Below are 17,097 nucleotides of genomic sequence, written 5' to 3'. Positions count from 1 at the left end.
CTATGCAGTCCAGAAGGGAGTGGCAAGAAATATTCAAAGTGATGAACAGCAAGAACCTACAACCAAGATTACTCTACCCAGCAAAGCTATCATTCAGAGTTGAAGGTCAGATAAAGAGCTTCCCAGCAAGAAAAAGCTAAAGGAGTTCATCACCACCAAACCAGGATTACATGAAATGCTGAAGGGTATTCTTTAAGAAGAGGAAGAAGAAGAAAAAGGTAAAGATAAAAATTATGAACAACAAAATGACATCAAATACATACCTACCAACAAGTGAATCTAAAAATCAAGTGAATAAAAAATCTGAAGAACAGAATGGACTGATGAATATAATAGAATCAGGGACATAGAAAGGGAGTGGACTGACAATTCTCAGGGGGGAGGGGGTGTGAGGGGTTCAGGAAGAGATTGGACAAAAATCTTACACCTATGGATGAAGACAGTGGCGGAAGGTAAGGGCATGGGGTGGGGTGGGGAATCAGGTGGAGGGGAGCTATGGGGGGAAAAAAAGAGAAACACCTGTAATAATCTGAACAATAAAGATTTATTTAAAAAAAAAAAGAGAGAGAGAATATTTCTAGGAAATTATATTTTATAAATGAGTACATACAGTGATTCAAATGAATTTCCAGAATCGCTTTCCCACAGAGATTCTATCATTACAACTTTTAATGTAGTGGGGAAGTAGAGGATTGGGGGAGTGGTAAAAAGCACTTACTATATTATGAAATCTAGTTTTATTTGTCAAATTGGCATCTTAAACTCAGCACTGTGTAACCCAGTGGCTTTCAACTCTCACTGCACATTGGACTAACCTGAGGACATTTTGGAAAATACTGATGTTCAGCTTCATCCAGACCATTTGGATCAGAATCTCTGGAGCATGGGCATTGGCCATGTTTTCAAAGTTCCCTGAGCTATTCCTATGTACAGCCAGGGTTGAGATCACAAGTTTAACCCTCTGTACCCCAGTTTTATCAAGTGCAAAATGTGAGTAACATCTTCTGTTTTAGCCGCAACTGAGAATTATTGTGAGAGGTCAATGAAGTAGCATATGTGAAAATACATGGAAAAATATAATGTTTTATGTAAATGTAGGGTCATATTCCCATGTTAGCAATGAATGTATAGCAATCTTTAAAAATGTTTACTTCTTGGACTGTTGGTTAGTTTGTTGTAGACTAAATATGACCCCGGATCATATAAATTCCTTGGTGAAGAGTCAAATGTGACTAACTGCTTGTCATCAGGCCAGATCAAATAAGCATTGATATGGAGAAGCCCAAAGTAATGAGTCTTTAGTTTACTTAATTATGAAAAGTATAAGCATTTATACATGTAAGCATTACACACATAAGCATTACACATATAGGTGTCATAGAAATGCAAAATATATAAATTGCAGCTAAAGTTAAGTTTAGCTGCCCAAAGAAAAGAAAAAGAAAAATGAGGACTCACCTGCTGTGAACCAGACACTTCTATGTGTATTGACTTTTTAAATGGGCACATTAGCCCTGGCCAGGTTGCTCAGCTGGTTAGAGCATCATCCCAATATTCCAAGCTTGGGGATTCAATCCCAAATTAGAGCACATATAAGAGTCAACCAATGAATCCTATATAATAAAAGGGTAATATGCAAATTGTCCCCTCCATTAGGAGTTTGACTGGAGTTTGACCAGGGGCCAGGGCTGGGCCGCCAACTGCCCAGGGTCCTTTCCCCTGGTCAGCCCAGCCCTACTGGCCCTGATCGGGGGTGAGGCTGGCTGATCCCACCCATGCACAAATTCGTGCACAGGGTCTCTAGTGTATAAATAATGTACAAATCGATCTTTCTCTCTCCTTTCCTCTCTCTCTGAATTCAATTTAAAAAGATATTTTTAAATAAAAATAAAATGGGCAGATTAACCTACCATAGTATTTTTTTAGTAATTTTTAAAAAATATTTTTATTGATTTCAGAGAGGAAGGGAGAGGAAGAGAGAGAGATAGAAGCATCAATGATGAGAGAGAATCATTGATTGGCTGCCCGCTGCACGGTCCCTACTTGGGATCGAGCCCGCAACCCAGGCATGTGCCCTTGACTGGAATCAAACTGGGACCCTTTAGTCCGCAGGCTGACTGAGCCAAACTGGCTAGGGCCCTACCATAGTATTTTTGAAACATTAAGTCATGAAATCAGTTTAGTGGGTATAACTAGTAATGTTAAAATGAAATACAGTGGGAAAATAAAAATATGAGTACAAGAAAAAATGAGGAGTACAAAGGGATCAGAAAGGTTTAAAATACCTTGCCTCTAGGTATTCAAGTTGGAAGGGCCTGCTCAGGAGGACTGGATGGGCTATAGAAACTTTAAACTCCCCTCTCACAATGTTCAAGCAGGCATTTGATCAACATTAGGGCAGGTAACACAGGCCACAGACAGAAAGAAAATATTTACAAAAGACTTACCTGAGGAAGGACTTTTAACCAAGATATAAAAAAGATGTCTTAAAACTCAACAATAAGAAAACAATAACTCAATTTAAAAATAGGCCAAAGAGCTAACACATACCTCACCAAAAAAGATATTTAGGTAGTAAACAAGTATATGAAAAGATGTTCCGCAGCATGTGTCATTAGGGAATTGAAAACTAAAACAATAATAAAATACCACTACATATCTATTAAAATGGTTAAAATCCAAAACACAGACAACACTAAACATACACTTACCATACAATAAAGCAATCATGCTCCTTGGTATTTATTCAAAGGAGTTGAAAACTTGTGTCCACACAAACACCTGAACACAGATATTTATAGCAGTTTTATTCATAATTGCCAAAACTTGGAAGCAATTAAAATGCTCTACAGTACATGAATAGATAAACTGGTATATCAATACAATGAAATATTATTTGATGCTAAAAAGAAATGAGCTATCAAATCATTGAAAAACATGGAGGAAACTTATAATCATACTACAGTACTGGTGCACGGAGTCCCTCGGGCTGGCCTGTGCCCTCTTGCAATCCAGGACCCCATCGGGGGATGTTGGAGGCCCAGTGCACGGATTTGGCCCAATTCCCACAGGCCAGGCTGAGGGACCCCTCATGCACCAGGCCTCTAGTATGCATATGACATCTTTGGTTAATCTCTTCCCACCCTCCCCACTTCCCTCTGAGAGTCATCAGTCTGTTCCATGTTTCCATGCCTGTGCATTGAGCGTCAGCCCCCTGGTGGTCAGTGTGCATCATAGCTACTGGTCAAACGGTCAAAAGTTCGGACGGTTGCTTAGATATATAAATTACATTATATATATATATATATATATATATATATATATATATATATATATATGTATATTACTAAATGAAAGAAGCCACTCTGAAAAGGCAACATACTATATAATTCCAACTATATGACATTCTGGAAAAGGCAAAACTATGGAAATAGTAATAAGATCAGTGGTTGCCAGGAGTTTGGGAGAAGGAAGAAAGGGATAAATTAATAAAGCATGGGGGATTTTTGGGACAGTGAAACTATTCTGTATGAAACTATAAAGATGGATATATGTCATTATGTTTTCCAAACCCATAGAATGTACAACCCTAAGAATGATACCTAATGTAAACTATGAACTTTGGTAAGTAATGATGTATTAAAGTTGGTTTAGCTGTTGTAATAAAGGTATAACTCTGTTGCAGGATATTGATGGTGGGGAGATTTGGCTAGATGGGAACTCTGTACTTTCCAATCAGTTTTGCTGTGAACCTAAAACTGCTCTAAAAAATAATATTTTTATTTTATTTTTAGAGTTTAAAGTGAAAGGAGTTTATCAGTGAAGCAGTGACACAGAGAGGAGGCCACAGACAGGGCAGCCTAAAGTCTTTTAATATAAAAGCCCTTTAATGTAAAAAAGTGGGGCCCTAGCTGGTTTGGCTCAGTGGATACAGCGTCAGCCTGGGGACTGAAGAGTCCTGGGTTTGATTCCAATAAGGGGCCCATGCCAGGGTAGCGGGCTCAATCCCCAGTAGGGGGCATGCAGGGGGCAGCCACTCAATGATTCCCTCTCATTGTTGATGTTTCTATCTCTCTCTCTTCCTCTCCCTTCCTCTCTGAAATCAATAAAAAAATATATTTTTTAAAAGCGGGGAGGGGGATGGTGCAAAGGGACCAGGATTATCTTGAAACACCTTGTCTGTAGGTGTTCAAGTTAAAAGGCCCTTTTCTGGAGGACTGCTTGAACTAGAGAGCATTTAAACTCTCCTCTCATGATTCTCAGGCAGGCATTTGATTGGCATTAGAGCAGGCAACTAATGTGTTTAGCAAAGGGTTAGGATCCCAGAAGTCTGGTAACTTGAACCTTGTTCTAAGAAACGGATATGGAAATTTTGAAGGCAATTCTTTGCCCCTCTCACACCTCCACTTAAATAAAATAAATTAAGTTCAAAGCTTCCATGTTTCTTTGTGTAACTCTGGACTTGAAGGCCTGACTTTGCCTTTAATATTTAGAAAAAAGACCTTGGCCCTGTCTGGTGTGGCTCAGTTGGTTGAGTGTCATCCCTTGCACCAGAAGGTCACCTGTTCAATTCCAGTCAGGGCACATACCCAGGTTTTGAGTTCTATCCTGGGTCAGGGTGTGTATAGGAGGCAACCCATTGATGTTTTTCTCTCACATCAGTGTTTCTCTCTCTCTCTCTCTCTGTCTCTGTCTGTCTCTCTCTCCTTACCCATCCCCACCCCCACTTCATTCCTCTCTCTCTCTGAAAATCAATAAAAACATTTTTTAAAAATATCTTGGGCCTTGCAAAGGTAAAACCAAGATTTCATTCTGGAGCAGGGAAGGAATTAAACAACTCTGAGATGACATTGTAAAGGTAAGCCTCATCAAGGAGCTTAGGTTGACTCCTAATGGATTGAGGAGCCATTGACGTCTTGAAGCAGAGAGGTTACATAATCAGATTTGTTTTCAAAGATCACAGCAGTGATTGGGTTGAGGATTTGTATTGGAGGCTGCCCGATCCCATGGGTAAACCTGCTATAGACAGCAGCTTCAGGGAAAAGAATTCTCCTCCCAAATATCTTCTACCTGCCACCTAAAGATCTATCATGTCACAGTATGCATGTTTAAGAGCAATATAACGAAAGATTGATATTCTTGTTTAGGCTATGATTTAAATGTAGTACTGTCCCAGCACTGAGCCACATAATCTTACATCCATCAATTATAACAACAATGCTCTTGTAGTGGTGTTTTATAGCTGAAAGATTAAAACAGAAGTCAACTGTAGTTTATTGTTATTTAACAAGTTTTCTTTTACACTTGACATCAGAAAAATGACATGATGTGACACAGTAATATATTCCATTAGTTTTTGCAGACTAATGAGAAGAGGACAAAGGCTCCAAATAACCTGTAAACATGTACTCATACCAAATAAAGGCTGCATGATGTCACAGCAGGAAATCCCAATAAATTTCATAGTGGTCCTAATGTGTTAAGTTCAATGAAAAGTGGAAGTTTACTTTTTAAAACTGAATAATGGTCCTACATTTTTAAAGTTATGTGAATGAGTCATTTGTTTATTTATTTCATCCAATAATCTAAGAGAAAGTTCTGGGTTAAAACTCGACACTTTTTTTTTTCAACATCTGCAATATTGAACTTGAAGTTCAGATACTTTTTCCTGTTCCCAATTCCAATAATAATTGGCTTATATACTCATTTGATGTGGCTTTATGTAACACTAACTTAACTACAAGGGAACAAGACAGTTTTATGAAAATATCAAGTGACATCTCCTTAAATTGAAATTAGAGGAATGCTCTCTGGCAAACATTTGTGAAGTATAACACCCAATTATCCCAAACAAGTAAACAGCGCCTTACAGTTATTAATATCATTTTGCATTTTTGATGTAACATGCTTAAAGGAACAGGCACTCTCTGCATGTGTTAATATTATTAAAACTAAATTGCACAAGCAGATTAAATAGAGAAACTAAATGGGGACACATTTTTCTACTTTTCCCCAACATTGGTCATTGTAGTTTAGCAAAGCAACATCATTCATCCGAGTAAATTAATGCCACTCATGTGATGTTTTGAGTTTATGGTTATTTAACTTATGTTTATTTTATTTTATGTTTTATAAGCATTGTAAGCATAATAAGCTTATAAATAATTTATGCATTTAAGTAACATTTTGATAAAAATAACTTGTCAACATTGAGGAGCCTTTTTTTCTGTTTAAAACAGGGTGAACAAAATTAAAAGGTGAAATGAACATTACTCAATTTTAAGAAATACTGTTCCTCCAAATTCTCCTTCTTGCTTAAGTTAAATTAGTTTTGTTACGTGAGGCCAATAGCATTCTAATTAATATACTGCCTTTAGAGTTGTAAGATATAGATGCAAACCGTAAAGTACAATTCCAATGTAATATTTACTATACAAAGTAGATTCTTAAGAAATGCTTTTTAATTACTCAGCTGGGAGAGGTAAAATAATATAATATATAAAGTTGTAATAGTCCCAAGATTACAATAGCCATATGGGTAACTACACCACTATGTCTTTAAATTCAATTTTAATTTTTAAAATAATGACTATGTCCATATTATGTAATCATCCATAAATAGAGGAATAAATAGAAAAAGTAAAAATCTCCCCTTCACTCTCTACCTGGTCCTACTTTCCACTCCAAAAGACAGTTTGGTGCCTATCCTTCCAGATCTTTTTCTATGTATTTACATACCCTTATGTGGACCTATGCAGCTATACTATTTTAGTTTGTTACATAAATGGGATTATACAGAATGCATACTGCAGATGGCTTTTCTTCTTTTACACAACATATCTTGGACGTGTTATTATTTTTTTTTAAATATATTTTATTGACATTTTACAGAGAGGAAGGGAGAGGGATAGAGAGCTAGAAACATCGATGAGAGAGAAACATCGACCAGCTGCCTCCTGCACACCTCCCACTGGGGATGTGCCCGCAACCAAGGTACATGCCCTTGACCGGAATCAAACCCGGGACCCTTGAGTCCCCAGGCCGACGCTCTATCCACTGAGCCAAACCGGTTTCGGCGGACGTGTTATTATTTTTTAACAGGACTTTTAAATTCTTTTTAAAGCTGCAGCCATTCTTCTGTCACCTTTGGTGGAAACGTTAAGAGTGAAGACCTCTTAGGTTTGCCTTTCTGCTGGTGGACTCCGCCGAGTAAGCATCGTTCAAATCTCCCCTCCTCAGTCCTCATGTCTAAGTCCGAGTCTCCCAAAGAGCTGGAACAGCTGCGGAAGCTCTTTATCGGAGGTTTGAGCTTTGAAATTATCGATGAGAGTCTGAGGATCCATGTTGAACAATGGGGACCCTCACAGACTGTGTGGTGATGAGAGATCCCAAACCAAGTGCTCCAGAGGCTTTGGGTTTGTCACGATGCCACTGTGGAAGAGGGGAATGGGAGCGTTGTGGAACCAGAGAGGGCTGTCTCAAGAGAAGATTCTCAAAAACCTGGTGCCCACTTAACTGTGGAAAAGATTTTAGTTGGTGGTATTGAAGAAGACACCGAAGAACATCACCTAAGAGATTATGTTGAACAGTATGGGAAAATAGAAGTGATTGAAATCATGACTGACTGAGGCAGTGGCAAAAAAAGAGGCTTTGCTTTTGTAACCTTTGTTGACCATGACTCTGTAGACAAGATTGTCATTCAGAAATACCGTACTGTGAATGGCCACACTGTGAAGTAAGGAAAGCCCTGTCGAAGCAAGAGATGGCCAGTGCTGCATCCAGCCAAAGAGGTTAAAGTGGTTCCAGAAACTTTGGAGGTGATCATGGAGGTGGTTTTGGTGGGAATGACAACTTTGGTCATGGAGGAAACTTCAGTTGTTGAGGTGTTTTCTGTTTGTTTTCAATTTTATTGATTTTTAAGGAGAGGAAGGGAGAGAGGGAGAAACATCTGTGTGAGAGTGTAACATGGATTGGCTGCCCCCGGCACACCACCTACTGGAGATGAAGCCCCAGCCCAGTCACATGGGAATGGAACCGTGACCTCCTGGTTCATGGGATGATGTTCAACCAACTGAACCACACTGGCTAGGGCAAGGGTCAAGTCTTACAGACATTAAATTTTCACTAAAAATATAATCTTAGCTGTTTGACACATTTTTTCTACTTCATGAAAGAATTATACTAGCATACATAGTATGTACTCATTCTTAGCATAAAAGTTTACATACATAAATTTTTGTATATTCTCACATCAAAAAACACACATACAATAAAGACAGTCTGGCAGTTGGGGCTATCAGCAGAGCTGTCTGCTTCCTTGGGATAAATAAAATGGATAAGCTGACCCCCAGAGGAAGATTAACATGCCAGAGGTTTGCAGGGAGGGCACTTGGAATCAAACACCAGGGAGAGGAGGGAAGAAAGCAGGAGTGGACAGGGGGAGAAGCTGGACTGTGATGAAGTCTCAAGGTTGGCCCCTGGAAACTCGAAAACTGACTGGCTCTTCAGCATTGTCCTGATTTGGGGCAGGGGGTCTGGGCCTTTTTTTTTTTTTTTTTTTTTTTTGCTTCTCGTCTTATTTCTTTTTAATCTTTTTTATTTTTTTAAATAAATCTTTATTGTTCAGATTATTAGTTGTTCCTCTTTTTCCCCCCATAGCTTCCCTCCACCCAGTTCCCACCCTACCCTCTGCCCTTACCTCCCACCCCCGTCCTCATCCACAGGTGTATGATTTTTGTCCAGTCTCTTCCCGCACCCCCCCACACCCCTTTCCCCCCGAGAATTGTCAGTCCACTCCCTTTATATGCCCCTGATTCTATTATATTCACCAGTTTATTCTGTTCATTGGATTTTTTTATTCACTTGATTTTTAGATTCACTTGTTGATAGATATGTATTTGTTGTTCATAATTTTTATCTTTACCTTTTTCTTCTTCTTCCTCTTCTTAAAGAATACCTTTCAGCATTTCATATAATACTGGTTTGGTGGTGATGAACTCCTTTAGCTTTTTTTTATCTGTGAAGCTCTTTATCTGACCTTCAATTCTGAATGATAACTTTGCTGGGTAGAGTAATCTTGGTTGTAGGTTCTTGCTATTCATCACATTGAATATTTCTTGCCACTCCCATCTGGCCTGCATAGTTACTGTTGAGAAATCAGCTGACAATAGTATGGGTACTCCCTTGAAGGTAATTAACTGTTTTTCTCTTGCTGCTTTTAATATTCTCTCTTTGTCTTTTGCTCTTGGCATTTTAATTATGATGTGTCTTGGTGTGGTCCTCATTGGATTCCTTTTGTTTGGGGTTCTGTGCGCTTCCTGGACTTGAAAGTCTATTTCTTTCACCAGGTAGGGGAAGTTTTCTGTCATTATTTCTTCAAGTAGGTTTTCAGTATCTTGCTCTCTCTCTTCTTCTGGCACCCCCATAATTCTGATGTTGGTATGCTTGGAGTTGTCCCAGAGACTTCTTACACTATCTTCATATTTTTTTATTCTTTTTTCTTTTCCGGTTGGGTGTTTTTTGCTTTTTTGTATTTCAAATCTTTGACTTGATTCTTGTGATCCTCTAGTCTGCTGTTGAATCTCTGTATATTATTCTTTATTTCAGTCAGTGTATGCTTAATTTCTAGTTGGTCCTTTTTCATATCCTCGAGGGTCTCGCTAAATTTATCAGCCTTTTCTAGAAAATTCTTGAAAAACCTTGTAACCGTAGTTTTGAATGCTATATCCAGTTGTTTGCTTTCCTCCATTTCTTTCATTTGTGACCTGTTTCTTTGTCTCCACATTTTGGCTGCTTCCCTGAGTTGATAGAGTGGCTTTGTGTGCTAGGTGTCCTATAGGGCCCAGTGGCTCAGCCTCCCCAGTTACCTGAGGTGGACACTCTTGGTCCACCCCTTTGTGGGCTGTGTGCACAGTCTTATTGTAGTTAAGCCTTGATTGTTGTTGGTATCACTGGGAGGAATTGACCTCCAGGCCAATTGGCTGTGAGAATCAGCTGTGTCTACAATAGAAGAACTTCTGTGCTGGAGACACCCTTATGGGGTAAGACTTGCTTCAGTGGGGTTTTGGTGCTCACTGAGTCTGCCCCCTGAGTGTGTCCTTTAGGGATCTGAGGAGTTGTAATCTGGATGGTCCCACTCTGACCACTGGGTACACTGGCTCTTGGATCTCCAAGGAGGTGCTAATTTAGCCTCAGACTGAGGCCACCCAGCAGGAGCTAGGGAGAGATCTGCAGATTCCTCTTCTTTGTTTGGGGTTTGGAGGTGCCCAGATGAGGCCCAGCTGTGAAGCAATGCAAGCTTCTGTAGGGCCTTGGGCCTTCTTTTGGATGTTCTGGGTCTCTCTGACCCAGCTGCAGTTTGTTAGGTAGTTTTAGATTGCAAAGGGCCAAGCCATTCATATGCAAAAGCCTCTGCGCACAGCTTGGGCGGGGCAGGGTCTCAGGGAATCCACAAGGAGGAGCAAACAGCAATGGCTGACCTTCAGCCCTGTCCTAAGAGGCCCTCAGTGTCCCGCGGTAATTGCTGCAAGCACCTCTGAGAGAAAGCCGCCCTCGAGTTCTGCTCGATGCCAGACAGTCCAGTTTCTCCCCGTATGAGTCTGGGTCCCCAGAGTCTGGCCCGGAACTGGAGTTCAGAGCAGTCGGGAGCTTGTGTCTCCCTCCCGATTGAGAAAGACAGCCGCGAACTCAGTTGCCAGCCCTTTCCGGTCGCTTTACTTCCGCAGCTCCTCTGAGTCTCAGTGTGCTTTTCTCTTTCCTTCTAGTTGTAGAATTTCCACTCAGCCAGCCGTCCTGTGGTTCTGGATGATGTCCATTTTGTCTTTTAGTTGTAGTTTTGAAGTGGTTGTGCGAGGCAGCAATTTCAGGTGTTTACCTATGCCGCCATCTTGGTTTCTCCGGGGGTCTGGGCCTTTTATATCTCCACCTTGATTAGTCTCTGGATGCAGAGTTTTGTGGGGGGATGGTAAACGGTTCTCTTCAGTCAAGGAACTCCCAGAGGGTCCTGGCCGATGTGGTCAGTTGCTTATCAACCCCTAAGGGCTTCCTGCTGATGGTATTCCCAGGGGCTGTGAGAATTAGTTCTTCATTCTTGAAAGGGAACCTTCAAAGAATTGAAGGATGTGAGGGGTGAGCCATGTGAGTTTCTGGAAAATCCTTTCTAGGTAGAGGGTACAGGGAGTGCAAACGCCCCAAGGTGGGACTATGTCTGCCATGTTCAAGAACTAGTGAGGAGGCCAGTGTAGCTGGAGCAAAAATGAGTAGATGCATCTCTGATTTCACCACCTATACTAAAACACTTAGGAAAAGACTAGCACCCGCCAAAACCTACTATGTGCCAACCACTTTCATAGACATTATCCTATTTAATCTCATAAACAGAGGTTACTTGACCCCAAGGTCACATGGTTAGTGTTAGAAGTGGGAGGAGTGGCCATCTCTTTCCTCCAAATCAAATTTGCCAAGTAACTCTGAAAACTGGTAATTTCAGAAGTATTTATTGATTCATGTCTTAAAACTAGTATCTTCTGAACATCTATGTACCAGGCACTGGGGAATTCTAGAAAAGAGACAAAATGTCTGTCACACAAAAACATGCACACAAATATATATACATGTAAATTTATAAATATACTAGAAGCCCAGTGCACGAATTCATGCACAGGTGGGATCTGGCTGCCCAGCCCCAATTGGGGCAGATCGGGACTGGGCCTGTCGGGAGGAGGAGATGGTGGGAGGTTGGCCGGCCGGCCCACCCTGATCAGGGCCTGATCAGGGCTGGGCTGGCTGGGGGAAGGGGCCGAGGGCGATTGGCCAATGGGCCTCGCCCCCAATTGAGGTTGGGGGGCTGGTTGGGGATGGGGCCAGCCATGGGGAGGGGCTGTGGCCGGTGGGCCGGCCAGCCCTACCCCCAAATGGGATGGCGGTGCTGATTGTGGGCCAGTGGCCTGGGGGAGGGGCCATGGGTGGTTGGCCAGCTGGCCCTGCCCCTGATGGGATTGGGGGGCCGATCTTGGGTGGGACCGGGTGGGGGGAGGGGCTTCAGGAGGTTGGTGGGCCAGCCCCACCCCCTATTGGGGTGGGGGGGCGATCAGGGGTGGGGCCGGCCGGGGGGAGGGGCTGCAGGCCTATCATGGTGGGGCAGGCTGATCAGGAGCAGGGCTGGCCAGGGGAAAGGGAGGAGGCGCTTGGCCAGCAGCCAGCTCTTGATCAGGGTGGGAGAGTCTGATCAGGGCCAGACCGGCAGGGGGGAGGGGCCGTGAGGTTGGCCAGCCGGTCTCACTGACTGATCGGCCGGTTCACTGGCCACAGTGGGTGTCATAGCAATCAGCCATTATGGTCGCTGGCTTTTTATATATATAGATAATGTATGTATGCATACATGGTTGTTCAGTCCTTCTTGAAATCTATTCTCTCTCCTGCTATGTATAACCTTTCACCAAGTCCTGTTGTTTCTGGCTCCAAAATATATCTTGAACCTTCCCATTTCCAGCTATCTCCACTCTAGTCTTGGCCCATCATCACTTTCTGCAGGGGTTTCTTTAGCAAGTTCCTAATGGTCACTCTACATCCTCCCTTGGCTCCAATCTATTCTTCACATAGTTCTCAGAGTGATTTTTCCTAAAATACACAACTATTCATGCTACTGTGCTGCTTAACGTCTTCCAATGGCTGTCTTAGGTTTTAGGATAAAGTCTAAGTCCTTTAGAAGGTTTACATACATTCATTTGAAAACTATTTATTGAGTGTCTGCTCTGTTACAAACACTGGGGACATAGCAATAAACAAAAAGACAAATCTACTTTTGAGAAGATTATAAAGATTATATTCTAATAATTTAGAGGACAGGTAGAGACAAACATTAACATAAGATATATAATACGATATAAGAAGATAAGCACTATAGAGAACAACAAAGCACAGTAAGTGGAAGAGGATCCCAGGTGTCTAGGTGGGAAAAGGGGAAGTTGCAAGTTGATACAGAGTGGTCAGGATAGATTTCATTGAGAAGTGACATTAGAGCAAGGAAGTCACAAAGAATTGAAGGATGTGAGGGGTGAGCCATGTGAGTTTCTGGAAAATCCTTTCTAGGCAGAGGGTACAGGGAGTGCAAACGCCCCAAGGCGGGACTATGTCTGCCATGTTCAAGAACTAGTGAGGAGGCCAGTGTAGCTGGAGCAAAAAAAAAAAAAAAAAAAAAATGAGGGCTGGGGTGGGGAACAGAGCTATTAGAATCAGAGAGAATACATCATTTCCTTCAAGGAGTTTTGCTGTAAAGAGCAGATAAATGGAGTGGTAGCTGAAGAAGGAACTGAAATCTGAGAAGGTTTTTGTTTTGTTTTTAAGGTGGCAGAAATAATATCTTGATGCTGATGGGAACAGTCAGTAGAGGGGAGAACGTGGGCAATGTCCTTGAGTAGGCAAGAGGGGATTGTTAGGTCCAGTATATAAGGTTGGCCGTAGAGAGGAACACAGACTATAGCAGGGCATCTCAATTTCTACACTTTTGACAGTTTGGGTGAGGTAATTCTTTGTTGGGGGAGGGAGGACTATCCTGTGATTGTGTTAAAATAGTTTGCAGCATCACTGACCTCTACCATCACACCAGTTTAACAACCAAGAATGTCTCCAGAAATTGCCCTTATGCCCTGGGAGGCAAAATTGTGCCCACTTGAGAACTACTGATGTATAGTAACAGAAGGGAAGATAAAGTACTATCAGAGAATGATAAGAAAACCACTCAATATATGAAATAAAAAAACAAAGCTGAGTTTATTGCTTATACTAGAGACAGTCATAGCCATGTGGGTCAGGCATGGCTTCAAGCAGACCAACCAGATGCTAATCTCATACTGGATTTTGAGAAAGAGGGTAGGTAATTCAGGGACTGGTGAACTTTCAGGGGTCTAATTGTGTTGACATCATCGTAGAAGTGATAACTTGGGTGAAACTATTGCTGACTGGCTGGCACTCAGGGGCATGTTTACTGAAGTGAGTCTTTCTGATTGGCTTATTTTCAGAAACAACAGGTAGTTGTTGACTTGGCTTGCAAAAGCATGTTCACTCGGGTAAGTTATTGATCAACTGAACTTAAAACTGGCTCTGATTTCTGGTTGTTCCCATGGGAGTGTGGGGAGTTCAGAAATTCTCAGTACTCCGTATGCTAGTGGATAGATGTGGTGGTGGAAATTTGTGGAAGTTCTCTTCTGCTTTAGTTTTTTATTTTTTTTTTAAGTGAAATAGGAAGTAAGGCCCTCAGCAGACAGGGAGAATGGCTAGGTGTAGGTGTTGAAGGTTCAAGGAAAGAGGTATAAAATAGGTATGAAAGTGGGAGACGAAGTGAACTAGACAGTGGTCGCCAACCGGTGGTCCGTGGACCACTGGTGGTCCGTGAGGTCCAAAAGGTTGGCAACCACTGGACTAGAGAAATGTAGTATGATTACTGGGCAGAATTAAGGACCCACTGAGGTCAAGAATATAGAAATAAATTAGCCTGCCATGCATTTTTCTTTCATATTCAGTTGAATGGGTGCAGGAGACGTGAACTTAACTGTGATTGAGGTTTTGCCAAATAAGTACTATAAAGCAAGAAAGGTTCCAGGAACTTGAGAGGATATTCAAGATAATGTATTATTTTGAGCTTATTTTGCTTTTTATTATGATATTGTCAAATATCACAATAGTAGAAAGAATGATATAAAGAACCCTCATGAGCCTGTCACCCAAATCCAACAAATAAAACATTTTGCAATCTCCTTTTTTTAAAAATTGATTTCAGAGAGGAAGGGAGAGGGAGAGAGGGATAGAAACATCAATGAGAGAGAATCATTGATTGGGTGCCTCCTGCATCACCACCCCCCACAGGGGGGTCGAGCCCAAAACCCAGGCATGTGCCCTGACTGGGAATCAAATCATGATCTCTTGGTTCACAGGTCGATTCTCAACCACTGAGCCAAGTCAACTGGGCTGCAATCTTCTTTCATCTATTCCGCCACACATTTTCTTTTCCTCAAGAATTTTAAAGCAGCCGGTTCTTAAAAAAATTTTTTTAATTAAAAAAAATTTTTTTTAAGCAAGTCCCAGACTGGTTCACTCATAAATACCTCAAGATGTATCTCTTATAAATAAGGACTTAAAAAAACCTCACCATAATCACAATGCCATTATCACATGTTACAAAACTAACAATAATTGCCCTAACTGGTTTGGCTCAGTGGATAGAATGTCGGCCTGTGGACTGAGAGGTCCCAGGTTCAATTCTGGTCAAGGGCATGTACCTTGGTTGCGGGCACATCCCCAGTAGGAGGTGTGCAGGAGGCAGCTGATCGATGTTTCTAACTCTCTATCCCTCTCTCTTCCTCTCTGTAAAAAAAATCAATAAAATCTAACAATAATTACTTAATACTAGAAGCCCGGTGCACAAATTCATGCAGGGGTGGGGTCTGGCCAGCCGGCCTGATTGGGACTGATCTGCCTGGTCGGCTCAGGGGAGGAGACGTGGGAGGTTGGCTGATCCCCCCCCCCCCCCCGACCCCGATTGAGACGAGGCCAGCCCGCCAACTGCCTGTGGCCCCTCCCTCCCCCCCACTCCCCGCCAGCCCACCGCCTGGTCGAACTGCTGCAGAACTCCCAGTGGAGGGGACAATATGCATATTACCCTTTTATTATATAGGAGGATTAACTAATTCTCAGCTCATATTCAAATTTTGCAAAGTGATGATAATGTTTGCCGAACAACTTAAGCTAGCCAAGGAGAGAAGAAATAAGAAAGCTGATGAGGTTTGGTACAATGGGAAGTGGTTAGATCAACAGGTTAAAGGTCCTGGTGGTTGGAAAGATAATTGAAGTTAGGAGCCCATAGGGAGTTAGCTGAAGGGGTGGGGTGAGGAGGTCCCATTTTCATCTGCCCACTGCTCAGTCACAACAGTCTTCTTTTTCAGTTTATTATATGAGACAATCTCCTTCCAATCACTATCTCATCCATTTTTTTAAAATATATTTTTATTGATTTCAGAGAGGGAGAGAGAGAGAGAGAAACATAAAAAATGAGAGAGAATCGCCCTGACCAATTTGGCTCAGTGGATAGAGCGTCGGCCTGTGGACTGAAGGGTCCCAGGTTCGATTTCCATCAAGGGCATGTACCTTGGTTGCGGGCACATTCCCGGTAGGTGTGCAGGAGGCAGCTGATCGATGTTTCTCTCTCATCGATGTTTCTAGCTTTCTATCCCTCTTCCTTCCTCTCTGTAAAGAATCAATAAAATATATATATATATATATATAATGAGAGAATCATTGATCAGCTGCCTCCTGCACGCCCCCCACTGGGGATCGAGCCTGCAACCCGGGCATGTGGCCTTGACCGGAATCAAACGTAGGACTTTTCAGTCCAGTGGTGGCCAACCTTTCGGACCTCACTGACCACCAGTGGTCCACAGGCCTGCGCTCTATCCAGAGTCAAACCAGCTTGGCCTATCTCATCCATTTTAGCTCCAGCACCGGATACTCTCAGGATACTCTGCAAACTAAATTAGGTCCTCCTTTTATACCTTTGTTCTTTGGAGCACTTACAATTTCAAAACTATAGAAAAACGTGTTTGTTTGAAGTCGAAGTCCACTAAGAACTGTGTTTCCTTTGTTCACTACAGTCATTGCAAGCTCCTAGGGCAGCGTCATAGGACACACCCAATAAATATATTTGTTGGACAAGGGAGGAGGTGTTCAATAATGCCAAATGCCACAGACTTCTAAACCCACCTGTAATACGGTTTCTAAGAAGGATTCTAAATTATTTATTCTCAGGTGATGGTCGCCAATTCCTCACTTGTAAAAAGATAGAATTTAGGCGGGCCATTTAAGTTAATTACTTGAAGATTAAATTGGGCCCTTCGTTCCTGCTTAACTTGGAGATACAGAGCTCTAAATTCCCCTTTATCAGCCCCAAAATATTCTTGCATAAAGGAAACAATTAATTAAGGTTCAATCTAAACACCAGAGGCCTCCCCCAACCCCGCCCCATGGTTTACCAAGCCCTAAAATGGCCAAGAAGGGGTGGGTCCCGTGGGCATGCGCAGAAGGATACCTGCAGAAGGGGATCTTAAC

At 42.0% G+C, this 17,097-nt stretch overlaps 1 pseudogene across 1 annotated transcript; it reads left to right on the top strand.

The window, feature by feature from the left end:
• Positions 1-7,244: 7,244 nt before the first annotated feature.
• LOC308246812 (heterogeneous nuclear ribonucleoprotein A1-like) lies at positions 7,245-7,882 on the top strand (annotated as a pseudogene). Its single transcript has one exon. The product of its transcript is annotated as a heterogeneous nuclear ribonucleoprotein A1-like (transcript).
• The last annotated feature ends 9,215 nt before the right edge of the window (positions 7,883-17,097 follow it).

Source organism: Plecotus auritus, assembly GCF_963455305.1.
Source record: "Plecotus auritus genome assembly, chromosome: 4".
Lineage (NCBI taxonomy): Eukaryota > Metazoa > Chordata > Mammalia > Chiroptera > Vespertilionidae > Plecotus > Plecotus auritus.
Note: the sequence above shows the minus strand (reverse complement) of the source record. Positions and strands in the feature narration are given on the sequence as shown.